The sequence below is a fragment of the Phocoena phocoena genome, chromosome 8 (assembly GCF_963924675.1).
Source record: "Phocoena phocoena chromosome 8, mPhoPho1.1, whole genome shotgun sequence".
Lineage (NCBI taxonomy): Eukaryota > Metazoa > Chordata > Mammalia > Artiodactyla > Phocoenidae > Phocoena > Phocoena phocoena.
The window spans coordinates 66259573-66272058 of NC_089226.1; the positions used below are offsets into that span (position 1 = coordinate 66259573).

At 45.2% G+C, this 12486-nt stretch overlaps 1 pseudogene; it reads left to right on the forward strand.

Moving 5' to 3' along the window:
- The first annotated feature begins 11610 nt into the window (after positions 1-11610).
- LOC136127438 (ferritin light chain pseudogene) lies at positions 11611-12150 on the forward strand (annotated as a pseudogene).
- Positions 12151-12486: the final 336 nt, after the last annotated feature.

Below are 12486 nucleotides of genomic sequence, written 5' to 3' on the forward strand. Positions count from 1 at the left end.
AGGAGAAACTGAGTTTCTGTGAACCTGAACTATATGGAATAATCTCTTAGCTAATGACCTAGATAGACCCAACCTCCCACCTCAACTGGGCTTCTTCTTGCCATTGAAGGTATAGAAACTCTCATGAAGGGCCTAAGGGGTCACTTGAGATTTTTGATTTGGATTTACTGCCTTTTATGTAGGAAGGGATAGGCACTAAGGCAACCCATGAAAATGGGAGCTTAGACACACCCCCCAGGCAAGGGTCACCATCTAAGCAGCAGTGAGCCTGGATGCAGGACCTATCTCAGAGCTTCACTGTCCTTTCAGGCACTTTGGGCATGTCACTTCACATTACCCTCAGAAGTCTTTGTGCTATCGACAGTGGCTTCTGTTGATTTGGAGTTTCACACAGCAAAATGACCCTTTCAAACCCTTGCAACCTTTCCAGGAGCGAGAAGATGGTGAGTGTGAGTGGGCACTACAGTTCCCCTGCCCATCCTTCCTCACTGCCACAGTCAGCTCAGGGAGCCCTGCAGGAAAAGACACGTTTACCCTGGTAGACTTGTAGCTGAGTTTCCTCCATAGCACAGGCTCTCTTCCTCAAAGGGCCATTGAGAGGGGCTGGAGGCAAGAATTAAACTCCTCAGCGGCCCATTTCTACCCAATATTGGGGTCATGAAAGTGCCCAGAAGGGTGCTCTTCCTCAGGATCAGCTCAGACTTGTGCAGGGTGCCAACTATGACACTGAAGGTCACATTCTGTGTGCAGTGTGGTGGCACACGAAGGATTCCATCTAGAGCCTCATGCATTACCTAGTCAAGGGCTCCACGCAGTAACTGCCCTGAGCCCAATGAGGTATAATGTGTTGCAGCCTGGGGAAGGCCTGAGAGGACCTCAGCCATCCCAAACGAAACACCTGCTCAAGTGCTCTATGCCATGCTCAGCAAAACACCCCCTGAAGTGCTCTGAGCAGCACCTAGTGAGAGGTCCAACACGGTGCTAAGTATGATGTCTAGTGCCCAGCAAGTGGTGCCCAATGAAAAGCCTTCAAACCCCAGAGGAAGCCTCTCTTCTGCCCACAACACCCCAGGCAGTCCCCTAGGACTGGCCCGCTGGCCTCCTGATGACTCCAACCTCACTGCAGCCTCTCCATAGCATCCTGGGGTCCTTAAAAAGCCACATAATACCATTTGATCAAAACAAGCAACTTGGGCTTCCCTGGTGGCGCAGTGGTTGAGAGTCCGCCTGCCGATGCAGGGGACGTGGGTTCGTGCTCCTAGTCTGGGAAGATCCCACATGCCGCGGAGCGGCTAGGCCCGTGAGCCATGGCCGCTGAGCCTGCGCGTCCGGGGCCTGTGCTCTACAACCGGAGAGACCACAGCAGTGAGAGGCCCGTGTACCAAAAAAAAAAAACGAAAACAAGCAACTTGTTCCAAACCTGAAGATAGCCAAGAACATATGAAACCCCAGATACTAATGTAACAGACTTTTGTTTTATTTTGAGATTCTTTTTTACATTGTTTTAAAAATAGCATGCAATAAATACTCATTGTAAAACAAAACAATACAAGCACAGTACAGAAATCAAGTATAAAGTGAAATTCCCTGTTTCCTTTCCTCTCCCTCCCATCTCCCATCAAACCTTTCTAGAATTAGCCACTGTTCATTTGGTTTGTATCCTTTCAGATATGTTCCATGCATTGTTCAAACATATATATGTATATAATTCTCTCTTTTAACACTTATTGGATAATACTTATTCATTCTTCTGAAACATGTTTTTTTTAATTTAATATAATGTGGTCGCCTTTCCACATCTCTGCATAAGTATTTGCTTCATCATTTTTGATTAATGCATATTATTCCATAGTAGAGATGTACTATTATTTATTAACCAGTCCCCTGTTGATGGCATTTAGAGCATCTCCACTTTTTCACTGCTACAAACAACACTGAAATGAACGTCCTTTAAATTCTGACAATACCCTCCAAAAAGATTATAACAATTTACACTTGACACAATTGACAAAAGCTATGCAAATCTTTCCATTGCTCTTGGAAAACCATCAGTCAACTCCACCTTAAAAGTTCTAGGAGGGCTTCCCTGGTGGCGCAGTGGTTGAGAGTCTGCTTGCCGATGTAGGGGACACGGGTTCATGCCCCGGTCCGGGAAGATCCCACATGCCGCGGAGCGGCTGGGCCCGTGAGCCATGGCTGCTGAGCCTGCGCGTCCGGAGCCTGTGCTCCGCAACGAGAGACGCCACAACAGTGAGAGGCCAGCGTATCGAAAAAAAAAAAAAAAGAAAGAAAAAGTTCTAGGAGGCAGGAGGCTCACAATTCAAGTTTCAGGCTGAGAGTCGAGGCGTCCGTTCTCGTTGGGACTGGCTGTTGCCTTCAAGTCTTGCAACATGTAAGCTGGAGTCCAGTTCTTGGCACTTTCCCTCAGCCTGGGTGTCCGACCCCTCCTAGCTGCCAGCAATGAAGACCTGCCCTCAGCGCACGGGAGGCAGGCTTGACGCACACGGCCATCAGGATTTGCAGGGCTTCTGCTGCCCTTAGCCCTGTCTCCAGAGATCCTATGAGTGATGGGGCCTCCTTAAGTGAGCACAGAGCCAGAGCCATCTCCAGTTCCCACAGATCAGTCTTTCTGTCTGTCTAGCAAGCTTCTGTCTTGGCCCCTGGCTTTGTCTTCAGTTCCCACTTGGAAGGGAACTCAGCTGGCTGCGGCCCCTCCTTCTTCTCCTCGCTCTTCTCAGCCCTGCTTCCTGTCAGCCCAGCCTTAGCACCAGTATCTTCACCACCAATGGTCATGCTGAGATTCTTGAGATGCCCACTCCTCTACCTGCTGTCTTGGATGGATCAGAATTCACCTCATCTCTAGAACTGAGTATTTGGACAACTGACTACTCTGCCTTTTATCACAGCTGCCCAAGCATCCCTCAGCCCAGACATCCCTCTGTGCTCCCCTCCCTCCTGCAATGCCAAGGCCTCACCTCACATTTCATTCATTCATTAAACAAATATTTATTATGTGCCATGCACATTTTCTACCAAATTGCAAAATTCCTAAAATAACTTACATATACATCAAGCTCTGTAATTCTACTGCAATATGGATGGCAGGTTATTGAAATTTTATAAATGTATTACTATAGACTAGATATAATCAGTCCTTTTTCTGGAATAGATGCACTCCTAGGCAGTTACAATTATAGTACTCCATCCCATTCCATTGATATTGTATAATAATAGCCAAGATGTGTTAAGTGCTCAGTTTGTGTTGGTCTAAGATGTGTGCATGTGTTAATAACCCTCACCACAAAAACCCTGCGAGGTAAGTACTATTGTCATCCTCATTTTATAGGTGAACATCTGAGGCTAAATGAATCACCTAAGTTTACCCAGGCTGTAATTAACAAAGCCAATGGCCAAACCCAGGCATTTGACACCAGAGCCTGCACTCTTAACCACTATGTCATTCTGCCTCTCCGTAGCAGTTTTCTACATCAGATCCTTGGGCAAAAGTCCAAAAAGTTCATCAATGGCAGCTTTTGGGAAGCCTGAAAGATGAAGGAGGGTCCAGGGCATAAAATGAGAGCAACAGCCCTGGGCTCTGGCCAGTGGAACCCCTTAGAAGTTTGGTGATCTACAGGCAGTGGGCACCAGTGTGTCTAGCATGTTCCAATGATGTGATGAGAGAGATGCTCAGAGGCTGATGCTGAGGACACAGAGCTCTCTGTGGTGTCCTTCGTCCAGGGGTCCTGCTGATGAAAGGTGGCTGTTCAGACTTTTTTCAAGCCTTGTCATCTTCAAGATTCACTGCATGGTGGTTAAGGGCACACATAAAATTTAAGGGCAAGGACTCTGGGGTCAGAGTGTCTTGGTCCATCCAAATCCTGGCTCTACGACTTTATAGACGTGTGACCTTGGGATAAGTTACTAAACATATCTATGCCTCAATTTCCGGTGTGCAAGATGGTGGAAATAATATCTTTCTCAGAGAGTTGTTGTGAGGGTTTAGGTGAAGGAATTCATATAGAGTACTTAAAAAATACCAATAAATGTGAACTATTTCAATATCATCGCAAAGACTGGCTGACCACTTTGGAGCAGCTGAGGCAGTGAACATAAAGCCACAACAAAAAGATTTGGTCTTATATAAGTGTGAGGCAAGGTGCATTCAGCACGGGGGAATATGGCAGTAGAATGGCAATTTGAGTGAAAATAACTGTATTAGTCTGCTAGAGCTGCTTAACGAAGCACCACAGACTGAGTGGCTTAAAGAGCAGAAATTTATTGGCTCTTATTTCTGGAGGATGGAAGTCCAAGATCAAGGTGTCAGCAGGGTTTGTTTCTTCTGAGGGCTGTGAGGGAAGGGTCAGTTCCAGGTCTCTCTCCTAGGCATAGATGTGTCTATGTATATCATCTCTCCTCTATGTATGTCTCTGTGTCTAAATTCTCCCTTTTTATGAGGATACCAATCATATTGGATTAGGGTCCACCTTAGTGACCTCAATTTTAACTCGATTACCTCTGAAAAGACCGTATCTCCAAATAAGGTCACATTCCGAAGTCCTGAGAGCTAGTATTTCAACATATGAATTTTCAGGTGATATAATTTAACCTACAACATTGACTAGTAAAAATAGTTATCATTTATTGGGTGACTGCTATGTCACACTATAAACTCTGACTCATTTAAAATCCACAGATGGGCTTCCCTGGTGGCGCAGTGGTTGAGAGTCCGCCTGCCAATGCAGGGGACGCGGGTTCGTGCCCCGGTCCGGGAAGATCCCACATGCCGCGGAGCGGCTGGGCCCGTGAGCCATGGCCGCTGGGCCTGCGCGTCCGGAGCCTGTGCTCCGCGGCGGGAGAGGCCACAGCATTGAGAGGCCCGCGTAACGCAAAAAAAAAAAAAAAAATCCACAGAAATACAAACAGCTCATGCAGCTCAATATCAAAAAAAACAAACAATCCAATCAAAAAATGGGTGGAAGATCTAAATAGACATTTCTCCAAAGAAGACATTCAGATGGCCAAAAAGCACATGAAAAGATGCTCAACATCACTCATTATTAGAGAAATACAAATCAAATGTACAATGAGGTATCACCTCACACCAGCCAGAATGGTCATCATCAAAAAGCCTACAGGGCTTTCCTGGTGGTGCAGTGGTTAAGAATCCACCTGCCAATGCAGGGGACATGGGTTTGAGCCCTGATCCGGGAAGATCCCACATGCTGCGGAGCAACTAATCCCGTGCACCACAACTACTGAGCCTGCGCTCTGGAGCCCACGAGCCACAACTACTGAGTCCATGTGCCACAGTTACTGAAGCCTGTGAGTCTAGAGCCTGTGCTCCACAACAAAAGAAGCCACTACAATGAGAAGTCCGTGCACCGCAACGAAGAGTAACCCCTGTTCTCCGCAATGAGAGAAAAAGCTGGCGCGCAGCAATGAAGACCCAACACAGCCAAAACTAAAATAAATAATTTTTTTTTAAAAAAGATCTAAAAAAAAAGTCTACAAACAACAACTGCTGGACAGGGTGTGGATAAAAGGGAACCCTCCTAAACTGTTGGTGGGAATGTAAATTGGTACAACCATTATGCAGAACAGTATGGAGGTTCTTTAAAAAAACTAAATATAGAACTATCATATGATCCAGCAATCCCATCTTTGGGCGTATATCTGGAGAAGACCATAATTCAAAAAGATACATGCACCCCAATGTTCACTGCAGCACTATTTACAATAGCCCGGTCATGGAAGCAACCTAAATGCCCATCAACAGATGAATGGATAAAGAAATTGTGGTAGATATATACAATGGAATATTACTCAGCCATAAAAAGGAACGAAATTGGGTCATTTGTTGAGACGTGGATGGATCTAGAGACTGTCATACACAGTGAAGTAAGTCAGAAAGAGAAAAACAAATATCGTATGTTAACGCATGTATGTGGAACCTAGAAAAATGGTACAGATGAACCAGTTTGCAGGGCAGAAGTTGAAACACAGATGTAGAGAACAAACGTATGGACACCAAAGGGGGAAAACCGTGGGGGTGTGGGGATGGTGGTGTGATGAATTGGGCGATTGGGATTGACATGTATACAGTGATGTGTATAAAACTGATGACTAATAAGAACTTGCTGTATAAATATATATATATATTATTCAAGTCAAAAAAAAAAAGATACATGCACCCCAATGTTCATTGCAGCACTATTTACAATAGCCAAGACATGGAAGCAACCTAAATATCCATCAACAGAGGAGTGAGTAAAGAAGATGTGGTACATATGGAATATTACTCAGCCATAAAAAAATGAAATAATGCCATTTGCAGCAAGACGGATGGACCTAGTGATTGTCATGCTGAGTGAAGTAAGTCTGACAGAGAAAGACAAATATCATATGATATCACTTATATGTGGAATCTAAAAAAAAAATGGTACAAATGAACTTATTTACAAAACAGAAATAGAGGACTTCCCTGGTGGTGCAGTGGTTGCGAATCTGCCTGCCAGTGCAGGGGACATGGGTTTCAGCCCTGGTCCGGGAAGATCCCACATGCCACGGAGCAACTGAGCCCGTGAGCTACAACTACTGAGCCTGTGCTCTAGAGCCCGTGAGCCACAACTACTGAGCCCGCATGCCACAACGACTGAGCCCACGTGCCTAGAGCCCATGCACCGCAACAAGAGAAGCCACCGCAATGAGAAGTCCACCCATCGCAACAAAGAGTAGCTCCCACTCACCGCAACTAGAGAAAAGCCAGCACACAGCAACAAAGACCCAACGCAGCCATAAATAAATAAATAAATAAATTTATTTTTTTAAAAAACAGAAATAGAGACACAGATGTAGAAAACAAACTTATGGCTACCGGGGGGAAGGGGGGAAGGGGGGAAAGGATAAATTGGGAGATTGGGATTGATATATACACACTACTATATATAAAATGGATAACTAATAAAGACCTACTGTATAGCACAGGGAGCTCTACTCAATACTCTGTAGTGACCTATATGGGAAAAGAATCTAAAGAAAGAGTGGATATATGTATACGTATAATTGTTTCACTTTGCTGTACACCTGAACCAAACATTGTAACTATATTATACTCTACTCCAATAAAAATTATAAAAAAATAAAAAAGAAATAAAACTCCCAGCAAATCTTTAGCTATCTACTAAGAAAAGAGAGATTCAGATTTTGCCAAAGATTAACCAGTGGAGCCAGGATCTGGATCAGAACTGTCTGATTTCAAGTTCATGCTCTTTAAATGCCATGTAATAGTGTTCTTTTTCGTTGGTTCCTAACTAGCCAGTGACTTGGGATCATTCCTGTGAAGGTGGAAGGGCTTATCTAATCCCTGTGCCCACCTCTGCAGCTCCTTTTCATGGAAGGGGGCTTAGTTATGTTCCCATACAGATCCATGGGGACCCCAGAAAGTGACAGACTGCAGAGCAGGAAGAAGCCTGTGATGTCATTCAATCCATCCCCTGCTTTATCAATGAAGAATGAGTTATTTGCACAAGGTCACACAGGAAGAGGGGAACAGTACTGAATCTGTTCTCTACTCAACACTGCCTTAAGCCAGAAAAAATCTGAAATTTGCTAGTTGATCTGATTTATTTAGCAAATTTTTTAGCAGACTTAAGCCATTTATACAAAATCAGGAGATTAATCTTTGTTAATCAAACACAGTCTGACACCATACGAAATAGCTGAGGGTAGGTCTGTCGTGCAAACATCCTCCAACTTCAATTACCAAATGGCTGGAATGACGGCCAGCCCCTCGCATTCATCACAAGAAATATTAAACTTCTTAGATAACGTATTTTCTATGCCAACATTTTGAACAATAAGAAGAAAGGGAAAAGGTAATCTGTTGTTGTCACAGGAATTTTTACATAAAAAAAGGAGAAACACATCAAATTTCTACATCCATCCTCCAGACCATAAATGTGGTGTTTCTCCGTAATAGGATTCACCTTCTCTCAACCACCAGCTCTGGGGCATAACCACCTGGCTGGCATCTAGGGCAAATGTACTCTGCCATGCTGGCTTTCTCTGTCCCAGAACACAGTCCGAGTTTCTTAAGAGCATGAATCAGGCAAAATGTCAACAGGATTGAGACAGCAACACGACTACAAGGCTGGTAGTGACAGGTGTGATTTCATGAAAAGAGTCAAAGATCTAGCTCCAGGCCCAACTCTGCCTCTTAGAAACAGTACAGCCCTGGGCAGATTCCTTTAGCCTTTTAAAACTCAATTTCCCCAACTTTAAAACAGGAGGAATAATTGCCTGCATGACAGGCTGTGAGGCTTAAACAAGATGAGTGTTGAGAAAATGCACAGCCCAGAGGCCGACATATAGTAGGGGCTTAAATCTTTTTTTAAATTCAAAATGTATGGCAAATAATTTTCTTCCCTCTAAAACTGATCTGGGGTAATCTATTCCTTCCCTTATTCATATACAAATAAGGAAGGAATTGAGAGCATCATGGGGTCTAGCATGGCCAATCTTTGTTCTAATGCTGCCACCTGCTGCTGGACAGCCAACATCCCATGCTACTATTTCAAGCGGGTGCTCTGAAATACATGGGGGAGTCTATGGGGTGCAACTAGACAAATCCCTCCCCAGCACACTTCCCTTCATCTCTATCCTTCAGATCTGGACCAAGGGCACACCTGACTTATCTGACCCTGGGGTTACAGCCAAATTTCCTTGGCAGGAGGGACTTTGCAGACAGAGGATGACATTTTCCTAATAGGTCGCATTTTCCAACACTGGGAACATGAGGACAGCCCTGGGCTGAGCCGCACCGAAGTCAGAAACTAGTATGCATAGCACGGGGAGATCACCTTGGTGCTTTGTGACCACCTAGAGGGGTGGGATAGGGAGGCTCAAGAGGGAGGGGATAGGGGGATATATGTATACATATAGCTGATTCACTTTGTTATATAGCAGAAACTAACACAACATTGTAAAGCAATTATACTCCAATGAAGATGTTAAAAAAAAAAGTAGTATGCAGACGTGTTTCACTGAAACTACATAATGTTGGCCCATTATATGTTTCATAAAATTCAAATTATCCACCAATGCTTAAATATCAGATTTCACCTGAAAATGTGAACTTTCAGATTGTTAAAAAATCTAAGGATATGGCAACATGGGACCCACAGTTAGCGGAAGCTGAGTAGCAAACATCCCTTTAGCCTGGAGCATTACCTCCAGGTCCCACTGCATCTCCTGCTTGGCCTGCCTCACTTAGTAAGGGTACCTTGTTGACACCTGGCCCGGCTCTGCACAAACTGTCGTCTCCCTAATCTCAACCACAAACCCTGTAAAGAGTAGGATGGCTAAATAGAGTAGGATTGATTTATAGTCTCAAGTAATAATAATTAGTAATTACCAAGCATTTAGTCTACGTCAGGCACAAAGAAGAGCATTTTGACCCTAACTTTCGAACTCAAAGATATTTTCATCCCATTGTGTGTTTAGATCTGACATCCTTGCTCTATGTATTTGCTTTGTGCTCTGGGCCAAGAAATATAAAGTCACTAACACATCCAATTCATAATAAATGTTACTTGCAGAAATAATCTATCTAAAACAAAAATTGCAATGGCAAAAGCTTCAAACAAGAAAATCTATTATTGATTTTTAAATGACTAAAAGAATCACATCTTTTAGGTATTACTGAAAACAGTAAAATTTGAACTCAAAATTTTGATCTGATAATTTGATCCAGGGGAATTGTACTTATGAAAAGTAATGGCCTTGGGAATTCTCCGGCAGTCCAGCAGTTAAAACTCAGAGCTTGGACTTCCCTGGTGGCCCAGTGGTTAAGAATCCACCTGCCAATGCAGGGGACACAGGCTCGAGCCCTGGTCCGGGAAGATCCCACATGCCGCAGAGCAACTAAGCCCATGTGCCACAACTACTGAGGCTGCGCTCTAGAGTCTGTGAGCCACAACTACGGAGCCCGCATGCCACAACTACTGAAGCCTGTACGCCTAGAGCCCGTGCTCTGCAACAAGAGAAGCTGCTACAGTGAGAAGCCCGTGCACCACAACGAAGAGTAGCCCCCCGCTCACCACAACTAGAGAAAGCCCAGGCGCAGCAACAAAGACACAATGCAGACAAAAATAAATAAATTTAGGGGAAAAAAAAAAAGACTCAGCGCTTTCACTGCCAGGGGCCCTGGTTCCATCCCTGGTGGGGGAACTAAGATCCCACAAGCCCTGTGGTATGGCCAAAAAAAAAGAAAAACAAACAAACAAAAAGTTATGGCCAAAAAGAAAACTCACAGTAGCAAAAGTTATAACCAGTCAAGCTAGGTAGGAAAAAAATTGCTAATTAGTTGAGTCTTTGTCGAAAAATATATATGAAAAAAAATTGACCTTCAGACAAATAATTTCAGTAAAATAAAAATTTTAATTGGAAAAAGAAGTAAATATATTGCACAGAAAATTGTTGATGACATTATATTTGGTTTACTAACTTCCCCTCTCTATGCAATACCACAGAAAACTCATGTCAATAACCTAGCATGAATCTGACCATGTATTTCTCCATATTTATATAATCTCACACCTTCATATTCAGAGTGGGGGAAGCTTTTCATTGTTTCTCTTATAAAAATTGAATCATATTATCTTTTCTTGACTTTTTTTTTTTTTTTTTTTTTTGCGGTATGCGAGCCTCTCACTGTTGTGGCCTCTCCCGTTGCAGAGCACAGGCTCCGGACGCGCAGGCTCAGCGGCCATGGCTCACGGGCCCAGCCGCTCCGCGGCATGTGGGATCTTCCTGCACTGGGTCACGAACCCGTGTCCCCTGCATTGGCAGGCGGACTCTCAACCACTGCGCCACCAGGGAAGCCCCTTTTCTTGACTTTTTAAAAAATATTTATTTATTTTTTGGCTGCATGGGGTCTTTTTTTAAGATTTTTAGAAATTCCATGTAATGTCTGAAACATTTATATTAACATATTTCCATACAAATAACCCAAAAAAAGTTTAGTATTAGATGGTTTTTTGCTTGCTTTTTTATACTGCAGGTTCTTATTAGCCATCAGTTTTATACACATTAGTGTATACATGTCAATCCCAATCGCCCAATTCAGCACACCACCATCCCCACCCACTGCCGCGTTTCCCCCTTGGTGCATGGGGTCTTTGTTGTGGCACGCGGGATCTTTCACTGTGGCGTGCAGGCTCAGTAGTTGCACCCGAGGCATGTGGGATCTTAGTTCACCGACCAGGGACCGAACCAGCGTCCCCTGCATTGCAAGACGGATTCTTAACCACTGGACCTCCAGGGAAGTTTTCTCTTATAAAAACTGAATCATATTATCTACATTTCCTGGCACCTTGTTTTTCTCACTTAACAATATCTTAGTCTTGCAGTGCACTCATCAGTCCCTGGCTCTGTCTCTTACTTCCACGGTGTTTGACCAGATTAGACCCAGCAACGCCCCTTCCTCCAGTCTCCAACCACCCTCCAACCCTTTTGCCAGTCGCAACCACGAGAACCAGCCACTCAGCTATCCTCGGCCTCCAGGACAAGCTAACACCATTTTCTGAGCTTAGCTCCTTATTACCCGTTAACATGAGCTCCCAAATTCGTCAGAATTTTTCCCCTGGGGTGGAGGCCGCTGTCCATCGCCTGGCCAACGTGCCCCTGCGGGCCTTCTACACTTACCTCTCTCTGGGCTTCTATTTTGACCGCGACAATGTGGCTCTGGAGGGCATGGTCCACTTTTTCCATGAATTGACAGAGCAGAAGCACGAGGGCGCCGAGCGTCTCTAGAAAATGCAAAACCAGTGCGGCTGCCACGCCATTTTCCAGGACGGGCAGAAGCCATAGCAAGATGAGTGGGGTAAAACCCAAGATGCTGTGGAAGCCGCCGTTCTCAGGGAGAAGAACCTGAACCTGAACCTGAACCAGGCCCTTCCGGATCTGCATGCCGTGGGTTCTGCCCGCGCAGACCCCCACCTCTGTGACTTCCTGGAGAGCCACTTCCTAGATGAGCAGGTAAAAGCCGTCAAGAAGATGGGCGATCACCTGACCAACCTCCGCAGGCTGGCTGGTCCCCAGGCTGGGCTGGACGAGTATCTCTTTGAAAGGCTCGCCCTCAATCGTGACTAGCGAGCCTCTGGAGCCCAGCGGCCTCTGAGGAGCCCCTCTGGCGTCAGGGCTTCTGCCGGCAGTCCCGTCTCTGCAGCTTCTCACAGCTTTTTTTTTTTTTTTTTTTAGCGGTACGCGGGCCTCTCACTGTTGTGGCCTCTCCCGTTGCGGAGCACAGGCTCCGGACGCGCAGGCTCAGCGGCCACGGCTCACGGGCCTAGCCGCTCCGCGGCATGTGGGATCTTCCTGGACCGGGGCATGACCCCGTGACCCCTGCATGGGCGGGCGGACTTTCAACCACTGCGCCACCAGGGAAACCCTCTCGCAGCTTTTTAACTGCCCTGGAGCCCTCTCCCA